Source organism: Sorex fumeus, unplaced genomic scaffold, assembly GCF_029834395.1.
Source record: "Sorex fumeus unplaced genomic scaffold, SorFum_2.1 ptg000079l, whole genome shotgun sequence".
Taxonomy (NCBI): domain Eukaryota; kingdom Metazoa; phylum Chordata; class Mammalia; order Eulipotyphla; family Soricidae; genus Sorex; species Sorex fumeus.
The window spans coordinates 5,673,991-5,700,532 of record NW_026606136.1 but is presented as its reverse complement, the minus strand read 5'-3'; the positions used below and the strand labels follow the sequence as shown (position 1 = coordinate 5,700,532).

General features: G+C 51.0%; 1 protein-coding gene across 3 annotated transcripts in view; it reads left to right on the top strand.

Annotated features, from left to right (window-relative positions):
• The first annotated feature begins 245 nt into the window (after positions 1 to 245).
• PPM1B (protein phosphatase, Mg2+/Mn2+ dependent 1B) overlaps positions 246 to 26,542 on the top strand; it is a 60,150-nt gene continuing 33,853 nt past the window's right edge. For 2 of the 3 annotated variants that reach the window (XM_056130537.1, XM_056130538.1), the window contains exon 1: positions 247 to 497. The gene's annotated coding sequence lies outside the window, so the exon portion shown is untranslated. Of the gene's footprint in view, positions 498 to 26,542 lie in introns of all 3 variants that reach the window. The other variant, XM_056130536.1, reaches the window with a different exon arrangement.

Below are 26,542 nucleotides of genomic sequence, written 5' to 3'. Positions count from 1 at the left end.
CCGGTCTCCCTCGGTGGGCGGAGTTTGATGGATAGTTGACCGCACCAATCGAAGGCGGCCGCCGCTGCCCAATGGGCGAGCAGGCGGCCGGAGGCGGGGGCCTGTGGGCGGGGCGAGGTGAGTGCGGACCGCCGGAGGCCGGCGAGACTGGCGGGGCTGCCGGCCAACCGGGCGCGGGGAGGCCGCGCGCGGCGCCAATGGGGCGGCCGGGGCGGGGCCGCGGGGCGGGGCGCCGGGCGGGGCGGGGCGCCGGGCGCGGAGCGGCGGCTGCTCAATGGCGGCGCGGCGGCCGGCGCTGTGAGCCGCGGCCCGGCGGAGCGGGCGTCGAGCGGCGGCCCGAGGCCGGGTCTCTCGGGGCGCGCCGGGCGGAAGATGCTCCAGGGCGACGCGGCGGCGGCGGCGGCGGCGTGCGGGAGGGGCGTAGGCGGCGGCGGCGGCGAGCGGGGCCCGGCGCAGTAGGCGGCGGCGGACGCCCCTCGCTCCTCGCCCGCGCGCAGGTGAGGCCCGGCCGTTGGCGGGCGGGACGGGCGGGGACGCGCGGGGACGCGGCACGTGGGCGGCGGCGGCGGCGGCGGCGGCCCGCGGGGACCCCTCCCCCCGCCCCGCGGAGACCCCGCCCCGGCCCCGCGCCCCCGCGCCCCCGCGCCCCGCCGCCCGTTGCTCCCCTGGGCCCGGCCCGGAGCCGCCCGAACTTGGAGCACCTGTTTCCGAGCCCGACCCCCGGCGTGGGCGGCCGGCCGGGGCGGCGACCCCCGCACTGGCGGCCCCTTCCCGGGACAGCTGACAGGCACGTGGCCGGGCCCTGCCCAGAGGCCGCCCGGCCCGCGGGGGACGGGGACGGGGCCGGGGGACGGGGACGGGGCCGGGGCCGGGAGCGGGGCCGCTCGGACCCGGGTCACCGGGCCGCCCGCGCTCTCCGCGCGCGAAAGCCTCCGAGGCTGCCCGTGGACCTCGTGGTGGTGCGTGGACCTGGCGGCCGTGCCCAGCGCAGGGACCCTCCCACCCAAGCGGGCTCCCGGGCCCTCCTCGCGGGTCCTGGCTCCGCCCGGGCCTGCGCCGCGGGGGTCGCTGCCGGCAGCGCCCCGGGACCCCCCAGCGGTGGGGCGCGGCAGAAGCCCCCGCAGCCCGCAGGGCCGAGCGACCAGGACGGGGGCAGGTCCGGCTCTCGGGACCGGGGGGCCTTGCCTGCGGACGTGCTTGGGTGGGGCCCATCCGAGCCGGCTCTCGGGAGGGGACCGGGAGGGGACGGAGCCCGGGCCGGGGGCCGCGGGGACCTCGCGCCCGCCGTCCCGCGGACTGAAGCTGCCCCGTGGGTCGGCCGTGTCCTGTGGGTTTGAGACCCTGCTGTGTGCGGCCCCCGACTTAAGCCACCCTGGGAGTGGGACCAGGAGCGCCCACCCCAGCCTGCCCCTAAGCGGGCAGTGAAGGGAGCGCGGCCGGCCTCGCTGTCAAAGAACGAAGTGACCAACTGACCTCCGACAAGTAGAGGCCCAGGGCCTCAGAGTCTCCTTGGCATCAAAGCACTGGTTTTGAAAAGAAAATGACCTGTGGTTTGAGCATACTTACACACGTTTCTAAAGTGATTCAAATCTCTATAGATTGGATGTTTTTTCCTAATTTTTTTTTTTTTTTGTCCTTTTTGGTCACTTCCGAGGTGCTCGGGTTACTCCTGGCTCTGTACTCAGGAATCGCTCCTGGTGGTGCTGGGGCTGCTGTATTGGATGCCAGGGATCGAACCTGGGTCAGATCAAACCCAGGCCGGCCCCATGCAAGGCAAACGCCCTACCTACCCACTGCTCCGCCTCGCTCTGGCCCCAATTTTGGAGTCTGATGTTGAAAAATCAAGGTGGTTTTTATTGCTGTGAAGTTGATATCTTAAATACCTCGACGTTTAGAAATGTAGTTGGAAAACTTGTTCCATCTCGCTGGACTTGAGAGGCTCATGGTTTGCTATGTAGAGGAGCGAAAAGAGAAACTTTGGAAAACATCTGTGAAATATTAATGCAATCAATCGGTTTACTCCGAGAGGTGGGACCAGTTCCTGGCAGAGACAGGAGAAGGCCTCTGGTCACACTGTGCTTTTGGTCGACATAGTATATCTTAACCTGGTTTGTGAGTGAAAAGTGTATTTGAATAATAGAACATAAGGGGCTGGAGCGATAGCACAGCGAGTAGGGCGTTTGCCTTGCACGCAGCCAACATGGCCAACACAGGTTCGATTCCCAGCATCCCATATGGTCCCCTGAGCACCGCCAGGAGCAATTCCTGAGTGCATGAGCCAGGAGTAACCCCTGAGCATCGCCGGGTGTGACCCAAAAAGCAAAAAAAAAAAAAAAATAGAACATAAAAATCTTTCCCTTCAGGGACTAGGGCGGTACATTGGGTAGGGGACTGACTTGTCTTAACGCGCAGTCGACCTGGGTTCAATCCCTGGCACCCCACATGGTCCCTCAGCCCCTACCAGGAGTCAGCCCCGATCACCGCCTTACATTCCTTCATCTGAAACTTTAAAAATAATTTGGGGGACTGGAGAGAAAGATGGCATAGCAGACTGGGAGCTTGCCTGGCACATGGCTGACCTGGGTTTGACCAGGGACCATGTGGTCCCCTGAGCACCACCAGGAGAGATCCGGAGCTGTAGTAAGCCCTGAGCACTGCAGAATGTGACCCAAAGAACAAAAAAAAAAGTAACTTTTGTTGTGAATAATACAAATTTTAATTTAAGAAGCAAACTGAATGAATCCATTGTTTGGTAGACTTGATGAAGGGTATGTAATTTGCGAATTTCTAGAAGATTTCAGAATACTTCAAAACTTGAATAATGGTACTGATTCTTGATCCCATTTTATTTTCTTCATAGAGTTGGATTCAAATGTACTTGTAATAGTGAGAAAGGATTGTTCGTAAAATTCTTGTATGTTGGCGAGTCTAGGTTGTCTCTGGGCCTTGTGGCGCTTAACCCATCCTGGCAGAGACTGTTCACTCCGCGGGCATCAGGGGGAGGCGGCCAGCCTAGTGATCCTGCTTGAGGTGATAGAACACGTGGGGTTAGAGGTGGCGGTGGCACTTCCTGCTTTCCTTCCAGGCCCTGTGGTGGTCATAGGCCTCAGCCTCCCGTGACAGAGCTCCAGTTGTCACCACAGGACCGTGGTGTGTCTGCCTTTGCTCTTCCGGCACTGTGTGCTTCGGGAAGGGGTTGCCTGGGTGCACTTGGAGATGGAGTAGCTGTTCTGATTCTGCGTTGTTCTGTAGCTTTCCCAGTGATGATCCAGCCCCTTCCTGTGTTCACCCAGTGCACATCAGAGATTTGCAGGAGAAATCTTTCGTTTTCCTTGTAATGTGCAGTGGTTTTTGCTTCATTTGTGTCATTGAGTCAGTCTTGTGATCACTGCAGTAAATCGAGAGTGATTCTTTATTGGAAAGCAAATCAGATGTGCTTTTAGCGCCCAGAGTATAAACGGCCACAGGCGTTGTCGTGAGCACTCAAACCAACCTCGAGGTACTACTTAGATTTTAATTTTTAAAGATTTTTTGTTTTTGGGCCACACTGGCGGTGTTCGGGGGTTTCTTCTGGCTCTGCACTCAGGAATTACTCCTGGCAGTGCTCAGGGGCGCATATGGGAGACTGGGGATCGAACCCAGGTTGGCCGTGTGCAAAGCTAGCACCTTGGCCACTGTGCTATGCCTCCGGCCCTTTATTTATTTATTTACTTATTTTGGTGGGAGGTATGCCAGGTGGTGCTCAGGGGTCATTTCTGGCTTGCACTCAGGAATCACTCCCGGAGGCCTGGGGATGCTACGGGGGTTGCTGGGGATTGAAGCCAGGTCTACTTTTATTTAACACGTTTTTGTTACTGTTATTTTCATGTAGTGCCAGTGTGCAACAAAACTTGAAATTTTATTTGTTTTCAAACAGACACTTTTATTGGAAAATAGAAGGGAAAGAAAGGGAAGGAAAAATCCCTGACACCGAAGGAATTTATTATAGGACTAAGTTCAAAATCTGCACTCTTAAAATATATTAAATTTAGTGTTGTAATTCAGACCAGGCTCATCAAGCCATTCAACATTTGGAATTTACTAGTAGCTTAGGTGAAAAAAAGGTTGTAATTGGATTTTTATATCAAACTTTTATTTGTGCGTTGGGCCAGAGCGATAGCACAGTGGGCAGGGCATTTGCCTTGCACGTGGCCGACCCGGGTTTGATCCCCAGCATCCCATAGGGTCCCCCAGAGCACCACTAGGAGTAATTCCTGAGTACAGCCAGGAATAACCCCTGAGCATCGCTGGGTGTGACCCAAAGAGCAAAAAATAAATAGTGGGGGCTGAAGCAGTAGCACAGCGGGGAGGGCGTTTGCCTTGCACAAGGCTGAGCCGGGTTCGATTCCCAGCATCCCATATGGTCCCCTGAGCACCGCCTGGGGTAATTCCTGAGTGCGGAGCCAGGAGTCACCCTGTGCATCGCCAGGTGTGACCGAGAAAGCAAAAATAAATAAATAATAGAGCAAAAAATAGATAAGATTTATTAGTGCTTTAATGATTGTGTGTGCAGAAGTAGGTAAATGAGTTTCTGTTAAACGCTTGTGCAGTATTTGGAGCCAGAAGTATGAAGGTGAGAAAATTTGCAGTTCAGTACAAATGGTTTTCAGTTACGATCCCCTTTTGTCTTTATTTTAGAGACTCTTGCCGTGGGAAGTAGGAGCGTGGCTGGATTAGTGGTGATGTAGATCACATTGCTGCATTCTGGGGGCGCTGGGGCCATTCCCGGGCCATGCCCGGCTGTGCTCCGTGGCTGCTCCTTGCTCTGTGCTCAGGAGTCATTCTTGGTGGTGCTGGGGGAGCTGCCTTCGGCTGCATGTAGGCCGTGTGCTTGGCCCCGGGTCCTGGCTCTGGCCCACGTCACTTATTGCATTCCTGGAGTCTGTCTCTGGAGCAGGTGTGTATTTTATAAAGTTGGGGATATTTGCTGGTCATGTTTTTGATGTATGTTGCCTTTTTTTTTTTTTTGGCCTGTTTTTGCTTACTTGATTTTTCTTCCAGTGGTTTTCATCTGGTCTGAAAACAGGCGTATGCACGTCTACGGTCTATTGGTACTGCGGAATATGCTACACTGTGATTATCCTGGAGGGTAGAATTTATACAGGTTGGGCTTTTGTTTTCTTTTGGAAATAAATTGTATTGCAATTTCTGAGTCAACAGCAAGGCATATTTTGACTATAAATAGAGGAAGAATTGATTCTAGAGACTGGCTAAAATACCATTGACCCTGCATTTGCTCGCGTTTGTCGGACCACTGGGTGTGCTGCCTGCCAGCTTTGTACCCAGGAGTCACTCCTGACGGGCTCAGCTCACTGTGCTCTCTCCAGCCCCCTCTAGAAATAACACGGTGAAAATAAGGGTCGTGTTGGATATTGGGGTAAAACAGTTGCGGCTGTGCGAGCTGGCAGTACCTTCAGGACTGTGTGGAGATGGTCAGGGACAGCTGCTACCCGTGGTGACCCTCAGAGCCCTCGCCCTCGCCTCGCCCTCTCCTCGCCAAGGCCCTTCCGCTCTTCTCCCCGCCCCCGAGCTGTGCTCAGACCGTGCGCATCACGGCTCACACCTTGAGATCCAGAGCGCAGACATGAACGTCAGCCCTTCCAGGAGCACGAGCGCTCGCTCGTACTTAGCCAAAGTATTTCTGCTAGCATAAGGCGCTGTGGGGAACAAAGATGGTTCGAGTCAGCCATTTGGAGATGAGGAAGGGAATAGTGTGTATGAATAAGTATGTGAAGAAGGAAGCGAAACCCTCTGAAGGAATTGGTGGTTTGTTTCATTATTTCGTCCTCATGGACAGTACTTCAGGACCACCAGAGCCACTCTGCTGGGGGCCTGTGCCAAGGATTGGCCCTGGGAGACATGCGTGCCGTCCTTTGAGCTCCCCCCGAACCCCCCGGGACCTGGCATGTGGTTAAGGAATCCCCCCGGGGGTGTAGCTGTCAGTGGCGTGGTTGTCTGGAATGTGTGAAGCCCTGAATTTGGTCCCTGGCACCATACACAGAACAGACAGTGGTGCAGTGGCCAGGGCACTGCCTGGTCCGTGATCGCGAGCGTAGGTCGGGTCCCTGGCGCCTGCAGGGTCCTCCGAGTCCCACCAGGAGTGCGCCCTGAGCTCTGCCGGTGGGGCCCAAAACACGGGAACACACGAGAAGCCCCACAAAACGTCTTTATAATAGGCGTAGAAATCAAATCTCCATGTAATTACTTACCATAACTTTCAGAAATTGGGTGCTTACATGGAAAAGCATCATGAACTTTGGGAGAGTCTTTAGGGTTAGATTTTGATGTCTAACGTTGAGAAATTTGGAGGGAGTCTTAGAATTAATTCAGGATTTGTATAGGAGTGTGATGAATAAAATAGTCTCATTGCACTTTGCCATTTTGATATGAAAGCAAGTTGTCTGGAACGTTTTAAGTTTATGAAGGCTTATATGCCCACCACTTAAATTCAGGCTATTTAATACTGTTGTTGTATTTACTTCATCTGTGTATTAATCTGTGCTGAATCTTTTAAAAACATGTATCATAACACTTCACCCCAAAATTCCTTTTTTTAAAAAATTTTTATTAGTGAATCACTGTGGGGTACATACAGCTACAGACTTACAAACTTTTATGCTTGCATTTCAGTCATACAATGGTCGAGTGCCCCTCCCTCCACCAGTGCCCATTTCCCACCACCAATGGTCCCAGCATCCCTCCCACCACCCCCGCCCCGTCCCCCCTATCCCACCCCGCCTCTGTGGCAGGGCATTCCCTTTTGCTCTCTCTTTCCTTTTGGGTGTTGTGATTTGCAGTAGAGGTATTAAGTGGCCATCATGTTCGGTCTATAGTCGTCTTTCGGCCCTCATCTCCCATCCCAAGCAGGCCCTCCTCACACCCTTTACTTGGTGATCCCTTTTCTATCTATCTGAGCTGCCTTTTCCCCCAGCACGTGAGGCCGGCTTCTAAGCTGTGGAGTAATCCTCCTGGTACTTACCTCTCCTGTCTCACCCCAAAGTTCTTAAGGCTGAATCTACAAATAAAGATATTTTCCTCTACACCAGGGCTCCCCGACTTCCTTGGCCCATTGTCACCTTTTCAGAAAATCACTCAGCACCCCCTTGGAACTCTCCCTTCTTAAAGCAAACCAGCTGAAGCGCCTCCACAATTGCTCCCAAGGCCATTGCTGCCCCTGGGGTGTCCAGGTCACTCGCCCAGGAAGCTAAAGCATGTCGCTAGCCCTTTTTTGGTGGATTTCTGTCTTTTCTGTGTGGTGCTGTGTGAGTTGTTCTTATGTTTGGGTTATTAACCCCTTGTCTGAGGTGTGAGGTGCAATGCCTTCCCTCAGTGGCTGGGTTGCCTTGCTGTTTGTTTTTTAATCATAAATGGATGTTGAATCATTATGCTTTTCCAGCATCTTACTGACATGACTGTGTGATACGCTGTTGTGACTGTGGCGTGGTGCTGGTGCTGTTCCAGGTGAGCTGCTTTGCATACGGCTCTTGGTTTGTGTCTGCAGTGGCGGCATCAGATCCGGGGCCTCCCGCTGCAGGTGCTCCAGTGCCCTGCGCTGACTGTCCGTTGAGCGTCTTTGGTGCCCTGCAGGGTTCTGGTCGGTTGTGAATGAGCCTCGGTGTTGGATTCCGTTTGCCAGCCATTGTTGTGGAGGATTTTTGGATCTGTGCTCATGAAAGATTTTCTGTTGATACCTTTCTTTTTTTTTGTTTTCTCCCCTTACCTGACTTGGGAATTAGAGTGATATTGACCTTGGAGAAGATGTTTAGGAGAGTTTTCCATCCCCTTAAACTGTGGGTAAGGATTGGAGGAGAACGGATATTAAATCTTGAAAAGTTTCTGTAGGCCAGAGAGATAGTTCAGGGATAAGACACCTGTCTCGCATGTGGCAAGTCCCCCCGAGCATTGCCAGGTGTGGCCCCAACCAAAAAATTTTTTTAAAGTATCAGAATTTAATAGTAAAACCTTCTGATTTTGGGTTTTTGTTCCTGGTTATCAAGTTATCCTAGGAAAACTTGATAACTCAAGTCCTTGTGATCGCTCTCTAAGCATTCCATGTCTTCCTGGTTCAGTCTTGGGAGTTGATAGAATTTTTTTTTTCCTTTTCTGGGTCACACCCAGCAATGCTCTGGGGTTCCTTCTGGCTCTGCACTCAGGAATTACTCCTGGCAGGACCATACGGGATGCCTGGGATTGAACCCGGGTTGGCCGTGAGCAAGGCCAATGTCCTACCCGCTGGACTATCGCTCCAGCCTGGAGTTGATAGAATTTTTAAATTGTTGTTGGTATAGTTTTTTAAAATTTGTCCATTTCTTTAGGTTGTTCAATTTATTTGCAGGTAATGTTTGTAAGAGCCTCACAGTTCTTAGTGTTTCTGTAGTACTTTTGTAACTTCACCTCTTGTTTTTTTGGTAAAGGTAAAGGCCCTCCCGTTGATCTCGATTTGCTCGAGCGGGCCCAGTAATGTCTCCATTGGAGACTTTGTTGTTACTGTGTCTGGCATATCGAATACTCTCAGTAGCTGGCCGGGCTCTCCGAGAGGGGCGGAGGAATCGAACTCGGGTCGGCCATGTTGGCCGCTTGTAAGGCGAACGCCCTACCCGCTGTGCTATCGCTCCAGCCCTTGTTTTTCTCTAGGTGAGCCTAACAAAGGCTTTACTTCTATTGATCCTTTCAAAGAAGTAGCTCTTGGCTTCCTTGGTCTTCTGTAACATCTTTATGATATGTGTTTGTTTTTAATATTTTCATTCTTGTACTGACTTTTGATTCTGTTTGTTCTGTATCTGGTTCCTTCACTTACAAAGTTAGACTGTACCTGGAGCTTTTTTGTTTATTGGTTTGACTAACCACAGACTCTTCTTCACAGACAGTTGCTATCTCACACAAGGTCTGATAACTCAGTTTTGTTTCTGTTATTCTCTGAGTAATTTTTGGTTTCTCCTTAGATTTCTTATTTGCCACAAGAATCACTCAGAAGCTTATTGTATAGTCAACTGTGTATTTTTAATTTGTTGTTTTCTTCTGTTGATTCTCATCTTAGCATTCTGGCTGGAAAAGATGTTTGATATTATCTACTTATTTATTTTGGTTTTTGGGCAACACTCCAAGATACTCAGGACTTATCCTGGCTCTGCCCTCAGGCATCACTCCAGGCAGTGCTTGGGGACCTTATGGGATGCCAGGGTTTGAAACCCGGTCAGCCACGTGCAAGGCAGACAGCTTTTTTTGCTGTACTGTTTCTTGGGCCCTAGATGATTGATAGGATTTTAGTCCACATGTTTGCCAAGACTGTTTTTGTGACTCTGCGTTTGATCTCTCCTTGAGAATGTTCCAGGTGACCTGGAGAACATGTATTCAATTTCTTTGGGATGAAAGCTTCCCTACATACCTAGTACATTTATCTCGGTTACTTCACAGAGTGTCTTTGTTATCTTGATTTTTTTTGTTTTTGGTCTGTATGCTGCTCTCTGGTATGTTTCGCTTTTCTGCAAGCATTACTTTGACTGTTAACACTCTCAGTGGTGTGATCACAGGGTTAGGTGGTAGTTGGTATCTCTGTACCCGAGGTACACTTTTTTCTCTTGTGGTTACCTGATAATCATGGCATATTTTTTATACTATGTGAAATGATTTTTCTTGCAGACCCTCAGTGGGTTTGCTACTGATTTCTTTTTTAAAGATGGATCTAGAGATGAGTCACAAAACTCTTTAATTTGACTCACCAGTCAAATTGCCCTGCAGCCAATAATTGTAAAGAGGGTTTTATTGGAACACAGCCCTCCATGCTCTTGTTTCTAGACATATATATGTATCACACAAAACACAGATATTTGTTTTGGGGCCACACCTGGCAGCGCGCAGGGATAACTCCTGGCAAGGCTCAGGGGGACCATATGGCGTTCCGGGAACTAACCTGGGTGGGCCCAGGTGAGGCCAGTGCCCTACCCGCTGTGCTGTTGCTCTGGCCCCAAACTTAAATATTTTCTTTTAAAACTTGTGATATACGTTTTATACTTAACTGCAGGTCTCATTTTGAATTGGCTCTACTTCAAGTTCTTGGTGGCCACGTGGCAGTAGGGCCCCTTTCAGACTACAGTGTTCCACGGCCTGGCTCCATTTGTTGTTGAGGATGTGTCTTTCCCTTTGAATCTAATGAGAGATAATGGTATTTTATTGTGATCTTAATCTTGCGTTTTATGCTAGGAAATTTGCATTTTGCTATTATCAATGGTGTGTGTGTGTGTGTGTGTGTGTGTGTGTGTTCCTAAATTGGCCATTTGAATTTCTCTTTTATTTATTTTTTTTTCTTTTTTTTGGCGGGGGTCATACCCAGTGATGCTCAGGGGTTTCACCTGACTTTGCACTCAGGAATTACTCCTGGTGTTGCTCGGGATACCATATGGGATGCTGGGGATTGAACCTGGGTCAGACATATGCAGAGCATATGCCCTCCCCGTTATGCTGTTATCTGGCCCAATTGTATTCCCTAGGGTCATTTTCTTAATGAGAGAATCATACTTGCATAAATTTGAATTTACCGTGACATTAAACCGGTGGATTTTTTATTATCTATGTTTGAGATTTTAGGGATTAAACAATGTATCTAGTGACAATCATTTTGAGCTAAAGGCACTTTTTTTTTCTTTTTGGGTCACACCCCGTGATGCTCAGGGGTTCCTCCTGGCTTTGCACTCAGGAATCACTCCTGGCGGTGCTCGGGGAACCATATGGGATGCTGAGAATCGAACCCGGGTCTGTCACGTGCAAGGCAAACGCCCTCCCCGCTGTGCTATTGCTCCAGCCCCGCTAAAGGCAGTTTTAATATAACTTCAAAACTGTTCAAATTGGGGCTGGAGAGTACAGGGATGAGACTGTACTGTCACCCAGCTTCATTTCTCCTGCCATTCGTTCTTCCCTCCTTGCTCCTTAAAGCTAACCCTACATGCACTGAGGCTGAGGTGGCTCTCGGCAGTGTTTGGAAACAAAGCAGGGGAGCCGTTCACTGTGCAGTAAGTGGGTGTCCCTTGGCTGATGCCTGATGTGAGTCACCGGAAGTCAGGTTGCGGGAGAGAAGGCTGCCCTTCTCGCTGTTCAGAGAGAGAGGCTGGTGAGCGTTCTGTGAGAATGTTCAGCCTCGTCCAGGTTGATGTCCGGGGTGTACTGGAATGGCTAGCTCGCATATCCTTTCTTGAAAAGAAGGGTTTGAACTTCTTGGGTGTCTTTTGCCGTCTGCCAGGTACCAAGGTCATAAATTGAGATCAGAGGGTGAAGGATGACAGAGTCGTCGGGGGGTTGATTGGGACTGAGGGCGGTGGGTGGTGTGGAGTATGATTTTAGCTTGTTTTCAGATAAAGGTGGGAAACTTCTCAAGGTGGCGGTGGGCAGGTCACGAGAAGATGGTCACACATATGGCTGTGGACAGCTGGGGTGTACATTAGAGGGAGCCCTAAGTCAGGGAGTGTCGGGGTTAGGGGTGGGGCCGCTCAGCTTATTCTCACAGCAGGTGATGACCAGGATTTGGATGGACAGGGAGTTGAGGAAATGTAGTGACTTGGTTTTACTTAATGGTCGTAGTCGGATTTATCAAAAATAATTGCTCTTTTAAATCCGTTTCTAAAAGGGTCACAAATACGTAGAGAAATAGTTGCTAGAGATGTGTAGTCAGTGAGCTGTGGAGGGGTCGATTATGCTGCGTTTGTGGCATAGGTAGAGTGGCCCGGCTAGCTGAGGAGGGCTAGGCTCAGTCCGTTCTAGTCCGTGGAAGTGATGGCTGAAGCCCGAGGGTAGGACGGGGTGGCACGGGCCAGGTTTTCATGTTTTGGGATGGTTGGAGGGGGAACTTCCTCTTAATGCAGGGAAGGTTGAAGGGAAAAGGATGAACAAGAAGGTGTTGTGTTGTGTGGATTGGGCTGGAGTGATAGCACAGCGGGGAAGGCCGGGTTCGATTCCCGGCATCCCATATGGTCCCCTGAGCACCGCCAGGAGTAATTCCTGAGTGCAGAGCCAGGAGGAACCCCTGATCATCGCTGGGTGTGACCCAAAAAAACAAAACAAACAAAAAAAAGATTATGTTTTGAAGGAGCGCAATGGGTTTAAAAAATGCAGTTCTTGGTAGTGTGAAATGCCACAAAAGCTTTTATCTTGTGAAACCTCCCTTTTATATCTAGGTTCATCACGATCACGATCATGACCATCCTGTTGTTCGTCAATTGCCTCGAGCAGGCCCCAGTAACGTCTCCTAGCCCTGAGATTTTAAAAAGTGCCACATTCAAGGCTCTTTCAGGTTTAGGAGAATGAGACCCATCATTGTTACTGGTATTTGGCATATTGGGTACTCCACGGGGAGTTTGCCAGACTCTGCCGTGTGGGCAGGCTACATTCGGTAGCCTGCCAGGTTCTCCAGAGTAAGAACTAGATAGTAAGATGTCCGGGAGCTGGGTTTTAGTCTCTGGGTCTTGGCCATTGATGGGATTACACGGCGCCAGGGGGCTAGTTGGTGGGTGTGACCCCTGCCTACTGGAGTTTGGAGGGTCTGGGTGGGGGATGCTCAGCCCCGATCCGAGCAGGCTTGGAGATCTCAGCCCCGGGACCCGCATGCCTTTGTTCCTCTGCCGGTACCTCATGCGAGTGGAAAGTGGTCTCAGCATGGTGGTGGCTGGTTCTGGATTGGCTGATTCTACCAAACCCCTGAATTCTGCTATCAGCGCCTGTGCTGTTTTGCCAGGAATATCGATTTTTTGATTTTGGGGTGGGGCCTCTCCTGGTGATGCTCGGGGGTTCCTCCTGGCTCTGCACTGGGGATCACTCTTGGTGGTGTTTGGAGGACCATACAGCTTGCCTGGGATTGAACCCAGATTGGTTGAGTGCAGGGCAAATGTCCTACTTGCTGTATAATTGCTCTCCAATAATAATAAATGTTTTTGAGTGGATGGTTATATATTCTAAGAAAGATTTTCTATAAGGATCATTTTTGATCTGTTTGTCATCCTATGGCTATGCTTCCGGATAGAGGTGATACAACTCTGCTTTTTCCCCTCTTTATTCACATTATTATGGAGTTATTGTGCATTTCCTACTATTAATGATAGTTTCTAGAACTCTTGACCGTACAGTAGTCATGTTCTGCCCCCAGCTGTGTAACAGCTCCTACACAAGCCCAGAGAGGGGGCAGTTTGATCTGTTGCTAACATGTCCTCTGAGAGCCTCCTGGCACCTTTGTTGTCTGACGCTCTTCTTAATTGCATTTTGTAATCTGGAGCTGTTTGTTTGGGGGGAGGATCGGAGCAGCTGGAAGGAAAGCCCCGTGTGTCCGGGCTCGCCAGTTCGGATGAGCGGTTCTCTCGTTTGGGTGTCTGCTGGCGGTTGGAGAGGGGATCTCTGTCAGTGTGTGAGACCGGCCGTGTAAGACGGGTGGGCGTCAGTCCAAGGTCGCTCCCTGCCTCACTGCCCAGGTTGCCCCTTACAGGTAGAGCTGCTGCACCAAGACTCACTGACAGATCTTAGAATGTTTCAACTGGCTGATACGAAGCTTATGAACGCATGCAGGTCCCGTGTTCTTGACGTGTCTGATCGACTTTCTTCAGGCTGTGTCTGCTTCCCCAGTCTGCCAGGGCCCAGCGTTAGAAAAGCTGTGGAGGCTGTGGGAAGGAAGCGCCCTTGTGAGGAGCACCGCGCGGATGGACCCTGGACACGCGCGTGTGAGAGGGGGCGTGCGAGTCCATGGCCAGGGCCCGCCAGGCAAAGCCAGCTCACTTGCTCGGCTCCTCGTGGGCCCAGAGAGACTCTGGAGGGATGGAGAGCTGTGTGTCTCTGTGAGCCTCGCACCCTGCCCTGCGGCGGGGCCGTCTCCCGGGAAGGCAGCGGGCAGGAAGGCGACGTGGGGAGCTCGCGCACACCCGTCCTGGTACGACCTGGGAAAGAGAAGGAGCTGTGTGCTCAGGCTCCCACTAAACGTTGGACAATGCCTGGTGACGTTTTTCGTTTCAGAAGATTTCAGAAAGTCACTGAAAGGATTTCAGGATTGAGAAGCTTTTTTTTAATTTTATTTTTATAAAGTTGTTCACAATAATTCATTGCATTTTCTATTCAAACACCAATCCCACCACCGTGCACCTTCCCACCAACGTAAGAGCAAAGTGTGTGAAGATTGTTATGTTTCATCCTGGAGCCATTTAAGCCCTTGTGAAGAGATTGCAAGCACGTGTGTTAAACCCAAACAAGTGCGTGCTACTCTTGGCCCGTCAGTGGGCTAGAATATGAGAGGACCAGGAATTCTGAAATCTAGAATATAATTATTGAGCTTTATTTCAGAGTCTCTGGATCTTGGCCATAGGTGAGATTGTATGTATGGTGCTGAGGGCAGTTTGTGGGTGTGACTGCCAAGCCACTGGAAAACTAGGGCGCTGGGGGGAGCAGGCCCAGTCCCGCTCCGAGCGAGCTTGGAGATCTCAGTCATGGGTCCTGCATACCTGGGTTTTTCGACAGCTTCCCCCGGAGCTGAGGCTGATCCAAGCCTGTGGAGAGTGGCCTTGAGCATGGCAGCAGCTGGGTTCTGGAGGTTTTTGGCTGCTGGGGTCCTGCTGGGTTGAGGCGGGAAACTCAGCCCGCCCCGCTCCGAGTTGCCCGGTGAAGGTGGCCTGGTATGGGGTCAGGACGTTCTGTCGCTCTCATCTGGGAGCTTTATTTCAGAGTCTGAATTAAGAAATCTTTAAAAATAAACATTACAAAAAATTCAACATTTAAAGAGAGTAGAACCTAGTTGGAAAAATGAGGGTCCAGGTGGTTTCTATAATAATTACACCGCGAACCTGTTTTGTTTGTCAGTTGATGTGCGGGTGCTTGATGGGTCATAGCTGTCTTGTTCCGGTATTGGAATATGTGTGGTTCTCTTAATCTGTCAGGTTGAAGATTGTGGTGGTGGCACTTGCTAATTCATTAGAACATTCCCTCAGCGCCTTGCCGTGGTCAGCTGCACTTTGTCCGTTGGTCCTGCAGCTTAGATGTCCATGTTTCCGGACCTCTGCTCTATAGAGATGGCAGCATGTAGGTTTTAGAGATGTTGAGGGCAGCGTTCCCCATTAAGGTTCAGCGGACCCTGGACTTCAAGCCACCAATCAGGCCCCACCTCTCTTCGTAAGTAAAAGAGATTTATTCAACACGGAGGTGTGGGCGCGCGGGCTCGGGGGAGAGTCACGCTCCGTGTTTTGAGGCAAGGGTTTTAAGGAGTGAGCTGTGTGGACGAGGGGCATCCAGGCTCAGGTAGGGGGAGTGTCAGGAGGGTGATGCTGAAGACCAGCGAGCATACGGGGTGCGTGTTCGCTCACGATGCAGCAAGAGGGCCTGTGCGCATGAGTGGTTCATACGGACTTTTGGTTTAACGAGGAGAGAAGTGTGGGTCCATGAGCTGTTCTCCCAAAACGTGGGCTTCTCCAAGCTTGGGGCTGTCCACCTGGCATCTCCAGGCCTCTTTTTGCTACTGAAGCACAAGATTGCCCTTTTTCTCGCAGTTTTCCACACGGCCTTGCCCACTTAGACTGATGGCGAGGGTCGGCATCGGCTTTGCTTGGATGTCTTTGTCTGGTTCTGGTTTCAGGATGTGAGCTGGAAAGGATTCTCTGGTATTGCTCTTGGGGAAGGTTTCTGTGACCAAAACAATTCCATTGCTTTGTTCTGATCTGGCTCTCATAATTGACCATAGTAGTGGGGTTGGCATTTGATCTCGTGTCCAGGCCGTGCTGTTTGTCCCCGGGCCTGACTGACACTCGGCCGAGCCTGGCCTTCCGAGCTGTGGGCTATTGTGATGGTGGGCACGTTGCCTGACCTGCTGTGCCATGGACCCTCCCCAGTCACCGTCAGCTTCAGCCCCTGCCCTCAGGAGACCTCGCCTTCGATCCCTTTTCAGATACCACACTCACCATACCACAGGTGCCATTGTCTGTACCACTGTCCGCGGACCACGGCCCTCGGGGCCGCACCTCGCCCATCGTGCTATCTCTCTGACCTCCGATTTTGTCTTTCCTTAAGCTGAGTTGTGATCCGTCACATACATCATCACTTCCTTATCTGCCTCTGGGCCCTTGGTCATTTCCCAATGCTGGCAGCTGTGACTGTCAGTGAGCCAAGGGATACACCCATCTACTGGGATCAGCCTTTTTGTGTTCTTCAGTTAGTGACATCATTGGATCAGATGGCAGATTGGTTAATGTTTGAGAAACCCGCGTGCTGATTCTAGCGCTCTGGGGAGTACTAGACTGGCTCGTATCTACACCGGGATGCTGCCGACCTTTCCTTTCTTCTGGTTTCGTTTCGATTTTTTTTCTGCTTGTCAAGCAGTGCTCTTCTGAAGCCGCCAGGGTCCCCTCCGGTCGCAGGAGTATGAGGAATTGACTCAGGGCCCAATGCAGGCCGCACGCGCTCCCCACTGGCAGCAGTTCCTGGGCCTCGACACTTCCCTTTTCTCCACAGCCCACAGTTCCTGTTAATGCAGGCCCTTGGCACAGGTGTGCGCTGAGAGCTCTGTATCTCCCCGAGTTGCGTTTCTCTCCGCCGAGTAACAACGAGCATTTTGTCTGGTGCCGGTATTTCTCTTGGGAGAACGTGTCTGTTCTGTTTCTCTACCCGTGTTCAGTCAGGAGACCCTTTCTTTTTCCTCCTCCTTGTGCTTACCCCTCATAGCCTCATGCCCACCTCTAGTGTTCCCTAGTCAGTTCTCTGAATGCCCTCCGGGAATGGTGCTCTCAAGCTCTCACGTAGTGTGTGCGCAGCTTCCTGAATGCAAGATCGGCGACGGTTGTTTTCCTTCCTGCATGTTAAACATACCATGTTCTGGCACGGAACATTACTGTTGCTGTTTGGTGCCATATGTTCTGATAGATTCTTCACCTTTCAGCCTACACACGATCTGATTTTTAGAACACATTACACATGTGCAAACAGTGGCAGACTTTCATTTTACTCATTAAATTGGCGGTAAAATCAAAATGCGATTGTCCACAAGGCTGTTGCATTTGATGAATTATTTTCCCAGATCGAGCGGCTTGATGAGATACTGTTACCCCAACTTTGGAATTTACAGCTAAGCTTTGAGTTAGAAAAAAGGGTATGTGACTTATTCTGTCAGTGTTCTTTATATGAATAAATTTCATAGTCTGGCTTTTAGAGTTGGTTTTCCTTAATGATTTCATTCTTGTTTAGAACTGTCGTTTCTGTTCTGAAGGGATTTAATTTATTGGCCAGGCAGGAGAGCCTCCTGGTGGTTTCCAGGGGTCCACACTTGTGTCTCCTTGCGGTGTGGGCCCAAGGAGAGCGGGGGGATTGAACTTGGGACCGGGCACTTGCTGGGGACACATTCCAGCCATTGGAGATCTCTCCTGAGCCCTTAGGGATTCTGAAACGGTGACTGTCCCCACTCGCCACGCTCTGTGTCAGGAACCGAGTGCCTGATGCACCAAGCCAGTGATGAGAATCAAAACTTGAACTCTTGATTTGACAGTTCCCCAAACCTTTAAGGAGCCGAGGGCTCCCGGCAGGGAGATGCTCCCCCGTGGCCTCTCGCCGAGGCACAGGCAGCCTGGCCGCAGGGCGCTCTCTGCAGAGCCCCGCCTTGCAGCTGCTCTCTGAGGTTCGGGTGGGCATTAATGCTGAAGCATCGGCGCTTGGGCTCATCCTGGGGGCGACTGCCGCTGTCATTAGTGTTGGCAGCGTACTGTTAAAAGGCTTTTTTTGCTCATCTTCCCTGTGTCTCCCAGATATTGGCGCGCACTTGGCGAGGTCATAGAACCCCACCCTTCAACATGTGCATATGTACATGAGAGCTCAGACCCAGGCCCTCACACGTGAGAGGGAAATGCTGTACTTCTGAGCTTTATCCCAGGCCCATTATAGAGCAGTTTCCCGGTAACCATTTGAAAACATGCAGCAGTTGAGATTTGAAAATCGAGACACTGTGCGGAGATTTCCCATCTCCCCTTTTGGCGGCAGGCAGGCCCACACTGGCACCGCGCAGGCCTTACTCCAGCCTCTGAGCTCAGGGTCGCTCCTGGCGGGCTTGGGGGGTTTTGCACTGCACTGCCCTCCCGTTGCTCATCGATTTACTCAAGCTGGCCCAGTAATGTCTCCGTTGTGAGACTTGTTGTTACAGTGTTTGGCATATCGAATACGTCCTGGGTAGCTTGCCAGGTTCTGCTGCGTGGGCAAGATACTCTCGGTAGCTTCTCGACCTTTTGGCTAAGATCAAGTGCAGTACTCGTAATCCTCACTTGGAGTTATATTTATTTATTTAGTTTTGCTTTTTGGGTCACACCCGGCGATGCACAGGGGTTACTCCTGGCTCTGCACTCAGAAATCACTCCTGGCGGTGCTCAGGGGACCATATGGGATGCTGGGAATCGAGCCTGGGTCGGTCGCGTGCAAGGCAAACTCCTTACCCGCTGTGCTATCACTCTAGCCCCATTAAGTGTATATATATATAGATATAGATATTTTTTTTGCCACACCCAGTGACGCTCAGGGGTTACTTCTGGCTCTGTGCTCGGGAATCACTCTTGGTGAACTCGGGACCATGTGGGGTGCTGTGGATGGAACCTGGGTGGGCCCTGTGCAAGGCAAGCCCCCTACCTGCTGTACTATCACTCCATCCCCAGGCTTGGGGAATTGAACCCGTGTTGGCCTTGTGCAAGACAAGCGCCCTGCCTGATGTACTGTCACTGTGTCCCGTGTCCACTTTTTGATTCTTCTGGTGCCTCTGACATCGCCTTCCCATTGCCCTAGGCACGGGCAGTGGGAGGCACTTATCAGGAGCACCAGAGTAGTGCTAAGCAGTGCTCGGGGTCAGCATCCTGGTGCCAGGGATGACTCTAGCCCTCTGGGCTCCCGTGTCCCGCTGCAGGTTCCTTGGACATGGATCCAGAAGGGGTATGGTTGGGCCTACGACGCTTGGACTCCGTTGTGCTGTCCCAGAAGCTTTTAGGAGTCTCTTTCTGGTGACCTGTAAGTCCATGCTGATGTGACCTCCCCGGGGGGCCCCTTGCCTCATCTCAGGTGGCAGCTTTCCCCCTGAGCCTTTGCCTTCTCCCTCCGCTCAGAGGAACTGCATGTCTTGTATGATGTCTTTGCTGTTTTATTCTTCGGTTCTCTGTTACTGGACTGTTGGGTCTGTTGTGCCCATGAGACGGTACCGGTTTTCAGTGTCTGTTGGATGCCCGTGAGGTTGCTTTGACTCACGGAGCGCTTGAGCGCTAGCCAGCAGTGAGGTGGCGGAGGCTGTGGTGCAGGGAACTGCATGGGGCTGCAGAGCTTGTTCTCCGCCTGGGTCCGTTTATTTTCCTGCTTCCGTTTTAGGAAATCCGGACAAGTATCTTCGGGGATTGCCAGGGTTCTGATTTGCGATTTAAAAAATACTCTCTTGTCGTCGGGTCCCCTTTAGGGCAGGGTCTGCCCCGTCCCCCCATTGGTCATGGCCTTTGCCTTGCTGGCCACCGGCCGTCTCCTTTTCATTGGCTCACTGCTTCGCCTACATCTGGGTCAAAAATAAATGAACCAAAACAAAAAACAAATTTCTTTAGAGAAGACCGTTTCTGTTCTTCAGGGTAAAAGTCTGTCAGCATCTTCTCTGGTCTGGACTGACGTTTCTCTGTGGCCTTCAGTAGTCGCTGTCTGTTCCCAGCCTGGTTCCTTCTGTCTGCACTGGTCTCTCTGTCTCTCTGTCTCACTCTCTTTCTCTGTCTATCTCTTTGTCTCTTAAGTTTAATCCTTGTGAAATACACAGTTACAGACTTGATCATGATTGGTTTCAGTCATACAATGATCAAACATCCATCCCTTCACCAGTGCACATTTCCCACCACCTGTGTCCCCAGTTATTCTCCACCACAGGGTACTTGCCTCTGTGGGAGACATCTCTCCCCTCCCTCCCTCCCTCCCTCCCTCCCTCCCTCCCTCCCTCCCTCCCTCCCTCCCTCCCTCCCTCCCTCCTTCCCTCCCTCTCTCTTCCTTTCTCTCCCTTCCTTTCTCCCTCTCCCTCTCTCTCCCTTTCCCTCTCCTCTGTCTCTCTCTCTCCCTCTTCCTCTCTCCCTCCCTCTTTCCCTCCTTTCTCTCCTCTTTTCGGCACTGTGGTCTGCAGTGCTAGTACGGAAAGGGTATCGTGGGTATTTTTCTTATACTACCTTTTTCTTGATATCCTACAACTGCGTGTGATCATTCTGTCTGTCCTCCTCCCTCTGACTCATTTCACTCAGCATGACACTCTCCATCCAGGTCCGAGCACATCTCACGACTTCGTAGTGTCCACTGTGTAGTTGTGTTGCAGTTCCTTTAGCCCGTCGTCTGTTGGCGGCACTCGGCCTGTTCCCAGGAGCGCTGCAGTGACACGGGCGTGCAGATGGCGTCTGCTGTGTGTGGGGGGGCCCCGGTGCTACTCCCAGGAGCCGTATTACTGGCCACAAAGAGAGACTACAGCTTCTCGTGGTCGAGGTGTGCTCACTGTGCCCGCTGCCTCGCTGTGGCGCTCTCTGGCGACCACGCCACCTGCTTCCCGATGTCCTGGCCTCAGTTTCCCTGCCCCCCGCTGGCGTTGCCTCTCGGACACCGGCCACGTCATTTGTGCTTTGCAGTTTAGGAAGATTTTTCTGCTGTCTGGGGCCGCTGTAGGAAAGAGATGCGTGACTTGACTGGTTTTGCTGGAGGCACCTCGTGACACTGGCCAAGGAGCGACACGAGTGCTTACTTGCAAGGACGATGACCCTCCTCTGCTGTAGCGTGCGGGCGCTCATTCCCATGCTCCTTCCATGGCCCATGGGGGGCCAGGGCTTCCGTGCTTGGTGCGGCTGTGCCAGGCTTCCAGCCAGGGGCTGGGCCTGGCACGTGGTGGAGCCTGGCAGTTGGGCTTGTGGCTCGCACATGGGGGCCGGTGCTTTGAGACACACGGCCGGCCGCTGGGCCTGTCCCAGTCGCGTGGACTTGTCTTGTTTCCTGGGATAGTTCTGAGGCTTCTCCCCACCTGCTACCCCTTTCGGTGGGGGGCCTTGCGGGGATTCAGACTGAGGGCCACACAGGCGGGTGCTGGAGCACTGAGCCAGCGGAGAACGCGTGTTTGGAGCCTGGCCTTCCCTGTCTGTCTGTCTGCTCTCGCGGGGATTGAACTGGGTCTCATGCCGGGGGCTGCACCCCCACCCCTTACTCCCACTCTCAGTCCCCACATTTCTTCTTAGAGTAATTTTTAAAGAACTCTCAGAAATTCAGCAGGCAAATAAATTCAAATGAGTTGATCTTTTGTTTGTGTTAGACCAGGCGTCTGTTAAAACAGAAGTGACATTTATTTTGGCTAAACAGTTTCTGTACTACATATGTGTTTACATAGCATTTTCACACTCCATAAATGGAACAAGCAAGGAGCCATATTTGGGGTTGTCTAAATCTTTCTGTAATATTTGTCAAGGAAATGGGTATTAACTGTTTAATAAGAAGGAAAATTGGCATAAGACCACTGTTGAAATAAAATTTTACTGAAACTTGAATTTTTATATCAACATGCAACTTTGTGAACATGTGACATTGAAGTTGATTTTTTTTTTTCCAGCAGTGGTGCTCTGGGTTACTGCTGGCTCTGAGGTCAGGGACCACTCCGGGTGGGGTCGGGAGGTCATCTGTGGTTCTGGGTCAGCTGCATGAGAGGCCCATGCCCTACACACACTGGCATCTCTCCAGGCCCAAAATTTTATGGATATCAGCAATTTGCTCATTTGCTTCAAATCTTTCGAAGACGGTATTTAAGTATCGCTCGCTCTTCTCTGGAGTAGGTCATCCAGTTGGTTTAGCCGTTTTAGGGTCAGTGTTACCCTGGTATGTTTTTACGGAGCTAGATACATCTCGAACAGGTCACTGACCAAGTTCTCCTTGCAGAGCCTTGCGCGTGCGTGCTTCCTGCGAGTTGGTGGGTGTGACCTTTGGGGGTCAGGCGCGGTGCCCCTCCCACTCAGGCTGGAGCCCCCCCCCCCACCTGTGTCCCTCTGGGGAGCATGAGGGTTTTCAGTGTTTTGAAAAGAGGGGTAGTTACCCTTCTGCTTTCATCCATTTTACTTGCACTTTCCACCTTGACATACATGTTTTGTTCTGGGAAATTTTTTTGTATCATTATTCGATAAATTTCTTTCTAGTCCTTTCAGGGGATATATTGTTTGTGTGTTGTACCTAGGGCCTTCCCTAAAGCTTTCTGCGTCTTTTTCCCCTTAATTTCTTTCTTACCTTGATTTAAACATCGTGGTTTACAGAGTTATTCGTGATGCATTTGTTACTGGCATTCAGTATCTGAACATCAGTCTCACTGCCAGTGTGACCTGCCTTCTGCTGTTGTGTCCATTTTCCCAACCACACCCCCACTTAGCAGACCCAAAATAATTTAGATTGCTTGTTATGCGATAGTACAGCGGGTAGGGCGTTTGCCTTGCACACGGCCGACCCAGCCAACCTGAGTTCAATTTCTCCGCCCCTCTTGGAGACCCCGGCAAGCTGCCCGGGATGTATTGGGTATGCCAAACACAGTAACAACAAGTCTCACAATGGAGACTTTACTGGGCCCGGCTGGAGCAAATGAGGACAGTGCTACAGTTACAACTAAATAGCTACTGAAATGATTAAAAAATAAAACAGTAAAAGAAAAGTCATGCCAATCTTTGTATCTCACCATGGGGTCATTAAATCCTCGTGGGAGGATTTGCTCTTTTTGTTAGTTGAGCCTCCTGTGTTGTTTTTGTTTATTGAGCTTAGTTGGGTTCAGTGTTCCTTTTCCCTCCAATTTTGTGCGCTGCTGGGTTGCGGTGTTGGAGAGTTTGGGGGTGTCACGCGGCCACACTTGCAGGCGCGTGCTCCAGAAACTCCAGGATGTATCACCGGGCTGTGAGTTCACGTGCCGGGTGTGGAGTGCTGCCAGGGCTCTGGAATGCAGGGGTGCGGCTGGAGGAGGCCGCCTGCCCCACTGCAAAGAGACCCCAGAGCTTTCAGCCAAAACACTGGTGTCCCTGGAACCCTCGCAGTGTGGTGTCTGCAGAGCTGCTTCGTGAGCAGAGGAGTCGGCGTGGGCTTGGTGGCTGCGGGGCTTCAGCAGGAAAGGAACTAAATCCCCCCGTCCCGGCACCCCGGAGTCCTCAGTCATGAGACCCGGATACCGTGAATTGTTGCGTCTTGGTTAATCTCCTCTGGAGTTTAATCTTGGTTCTATAAAGCTGGACCCATGGATGAGCTTTCGTGGTGGCAGTTGTGGGGTGTGGGCGTGGCTGCTGCAAGCACCGGGCGGGGGTGGGGGTGAGGGAGCCCCCGGCCCGAGAAAACCTGAGTTCTCAGCCTGAAGCCGTATACCTGGGCTGTTCGGTACTTGTAACTTAATTTTTTCTTTTCTCACAAATGCGAGGGTGGGCGTGACTTAAGATCCATTTTGGGTGTTTGACTCCGTTTTTGTAATTGTCTCCGTGGTTATTTGTTGCTTGCTCTTGTTGGGGCTGGAGAGATGTACAGGTTGCCTCGCAGGGGCTGAGCTGAGTTCCATCCCCAGCACAGTACCTTGTGTGGCCCCCCGTGGCCCACTGGGGCCAGCCCTGAGTACTGCAAGGTGTGGCCCCAGAACCAAACAGCAAACCCAGTTTGTTTTCGCACGCTCTGCCTTTTGCATTTCATCTCCGGTGCATGTGTGGGTCATTTTCTTACTGATTTATTGGAAGACCAGTTTTTTTGGTTTTTTGTTGTTGTTTTTGCCACACCTTGATGCTCAGGGGTTACACCTGCTCTGTCTTCAGGAATTACTCCTGGTGATGCCCAGGGAACCGTATGGGATGCCAGAGACCGAACCCTGGTTGGCCACGTGCAAGGCCAAATAAATGCCCCACGTGCTGTACTAGCACTCCAGCCCCTATCGAAGGACCTTTTTGTATATTAAGGAGTTAATTGGTGTGAAATGCAGCTCCTTGCTTCTTACAACATATACTTTTACTTTATGGGGTGTTTTTTTTGTTTGTTTTACCGTATATGTTTGTGCATACCCTTAGTGACGTGTCTCGGCTTGGGACCTGAGTGATAGTTCGGGGGTGTGGCACGTGTCTTAAATGCCAGACCGTGATTGGAATCCCTGGCACTGCACGTGGCACCCTGAGCATCATCGGTCTGCCCCCCCACTGTACACATTGGCATCATCCATGGACCCGCAGACTTCTGCAACCTACTCAAAAGATTCTCCACAGCCAACTGTTTTGAATTTTAGTTATTTATTTTAGCAAGATAGTTTTTATTTTTAATTTTTATTAGTGAAACACCATGAGGTACAGTTGTAGACTTACAAATTTGTGCTTGGGTTTCAGTTATACAATGATCCAGTACCCATCCCTCCACCAGTGCCCATTCTTCATCATTTACGTTTTTTTTTAAATTTTTGTTAGTGAAACACCATGAGGTACAGTTGTAGACTTACAAATTTTTGTGCTTGGGTTTCAATTGTACAACGATCAAACACCCATCCCTCCACCAGTGCCCATTTTCCACCACCACGGATCCCAGTATCCCTCCCACCCCCCACCCCCCATCCTACCCTGCCTCTGTGGCAGGGCATTCCCCTCTGTTCTCTCTCTCTCCTTTTGGGTGTTGTGGTCTGCAAAAGAGGCATTGAGTGGCAATCATGTTTGGTCTATAGTCTACTTTCAGCATGCATCTCCCATCCTGGGAGGATCCTCCCAACACCCTTTATTTGGTGCTCCCTTCTCTATCTGAGCTGCCTTTTCCCCTAGAGTGTGTGGCTGGCCTCCAAGCCATGGAGCAAAACTGGTACTAATCTCGTCCACTCTTGGGTGTTAGTCTCCTATTTTGTTACTTTATTTTCCGCAGATGAATGCAATCTTTCTATGTCTGTCCCTCTCTTTCTGACTCATTTCGCTTAGCATGATACTTTCCATGTAGTACCACTTGTATGTAAATTTCATGACTTCATCTTTTCTAACAGTTACATAGTACTCCATTGTGTAGATGTACCAAAGTTCTTTAACCAGTCATCTGTTCTCGGGCACTCAGGTTTTTTCCAGATTCTGGCTATTGTAAAGAGTGCTGCAATGAACAAACAAGTGCAGATGTCACTTCGACTATACTTTTTTGCCTCTCTGGGATATATTCCCAGGAGTGGTATTGCTGGGTCAAATGGGAGCCCAATTTCTAATTTTTTGAGAATCGTCCATACTGTTTTCCAGAAGGGCTGAACCAGTCGGCATTCCCACCAGCAGTGAAGGTTAGCAAGATAGTTTTGAGAGAAAGAGATGCGAGGAGAGAGCAAAAGCCTGTTTTGAACTCTTCGAGTTTATTCCTTTGGAATGTTTCTTCAATAGCTCAGTAATGTACTTCTTGATTTTTCAGGTCTAGGAACTACCACATTACAAGAGAAGAGATTTAATTCCTATCCCTGAGACAAGATGGTCTGTTTCTCTCCCTAAGATGTTAACCTTCTGTTTCTTTCTTTTTTCCCTTTAATTTCCTTGGCATAGATAAGAAATTTATTAAATCAACTCCAGACTTCCTCCAGGCAAGAGTTCTGTCACTCAGATTAGATTTTTGTATGAAATCTTTTTCTCTGTGAGAGCTTTCCATTTTTCCAGTTTGGAGATTTTCTTCCTTTGTTTTTCAAAATAGTGTTGTCAGGGGCTGGAGCTATAGTCCATTTGCCTTGGGTGGGGCATTTGCCTTGCATGTGCCCGTCCTGGGCTGGATCCGTGGCGCCCCATACGGTCCCTGGAGCCTACCACCAGGTGTGGCCCAAAAAAGGAGAAAAAGAAAAGGAAGAAAGCATTCTCTGGCTGGGGGTGATTCAGAGGCCGGAGCTTACGCTTTCCATGTACGAGGCCGAGTTGAGTTCTCGGTACCCCCAGGAGTGACCCAAGGCCTCTTGTGGACGGGAAGTCCTTGTCCCTGAGTGCTGCTGGCCGCGGCCCCAAGACCAGCAGAAAATCCCAGTCTGGATTCGTGTGATTCTCTTCGGTCTCCGTGTTCCGTTGCACCTCCGCCTCTGACTCCGCCTGGGTCAGCCTGCTTTTGCTGTCCGTCCTGGTTTCCCACGGTTTCTCTGCTCTCTGTCCTTGGCACGCGTGTCTGCTTTATTCGCTCTCCCTCTCTAGACTGCCCTCTTCTGCTCTCCTTTGCCTCTTCCCCAGGAGGGAGCTTCTCTGAAGTGTGTCGTGGACTGTCCACTTCGAGTTTAAAGTGGGCTTTCACCGGCTGATTGATTTAGCCGGCCTTTGAATTTTTCTTCTGCAGCCACTGAGTTTCTGAAGAGATAGAGGGCTCCTTGGCTGGTTTAGAGGGAATACATTTGATTGTTGGCTTTTGGGGGAAAGTGAAAGATTAGCATATCAAATGATATATAGACTTTTACTTAATTTTTTGGTTTCAGTCTCGTTCTCACTCTCATCTCTGGTTTTCTCCAGTCCCCAGAGGCCTGTTTTACTCTCCTCAGAAATAAGCCTCAGTGCCTGTGTGGTCCTGGGAG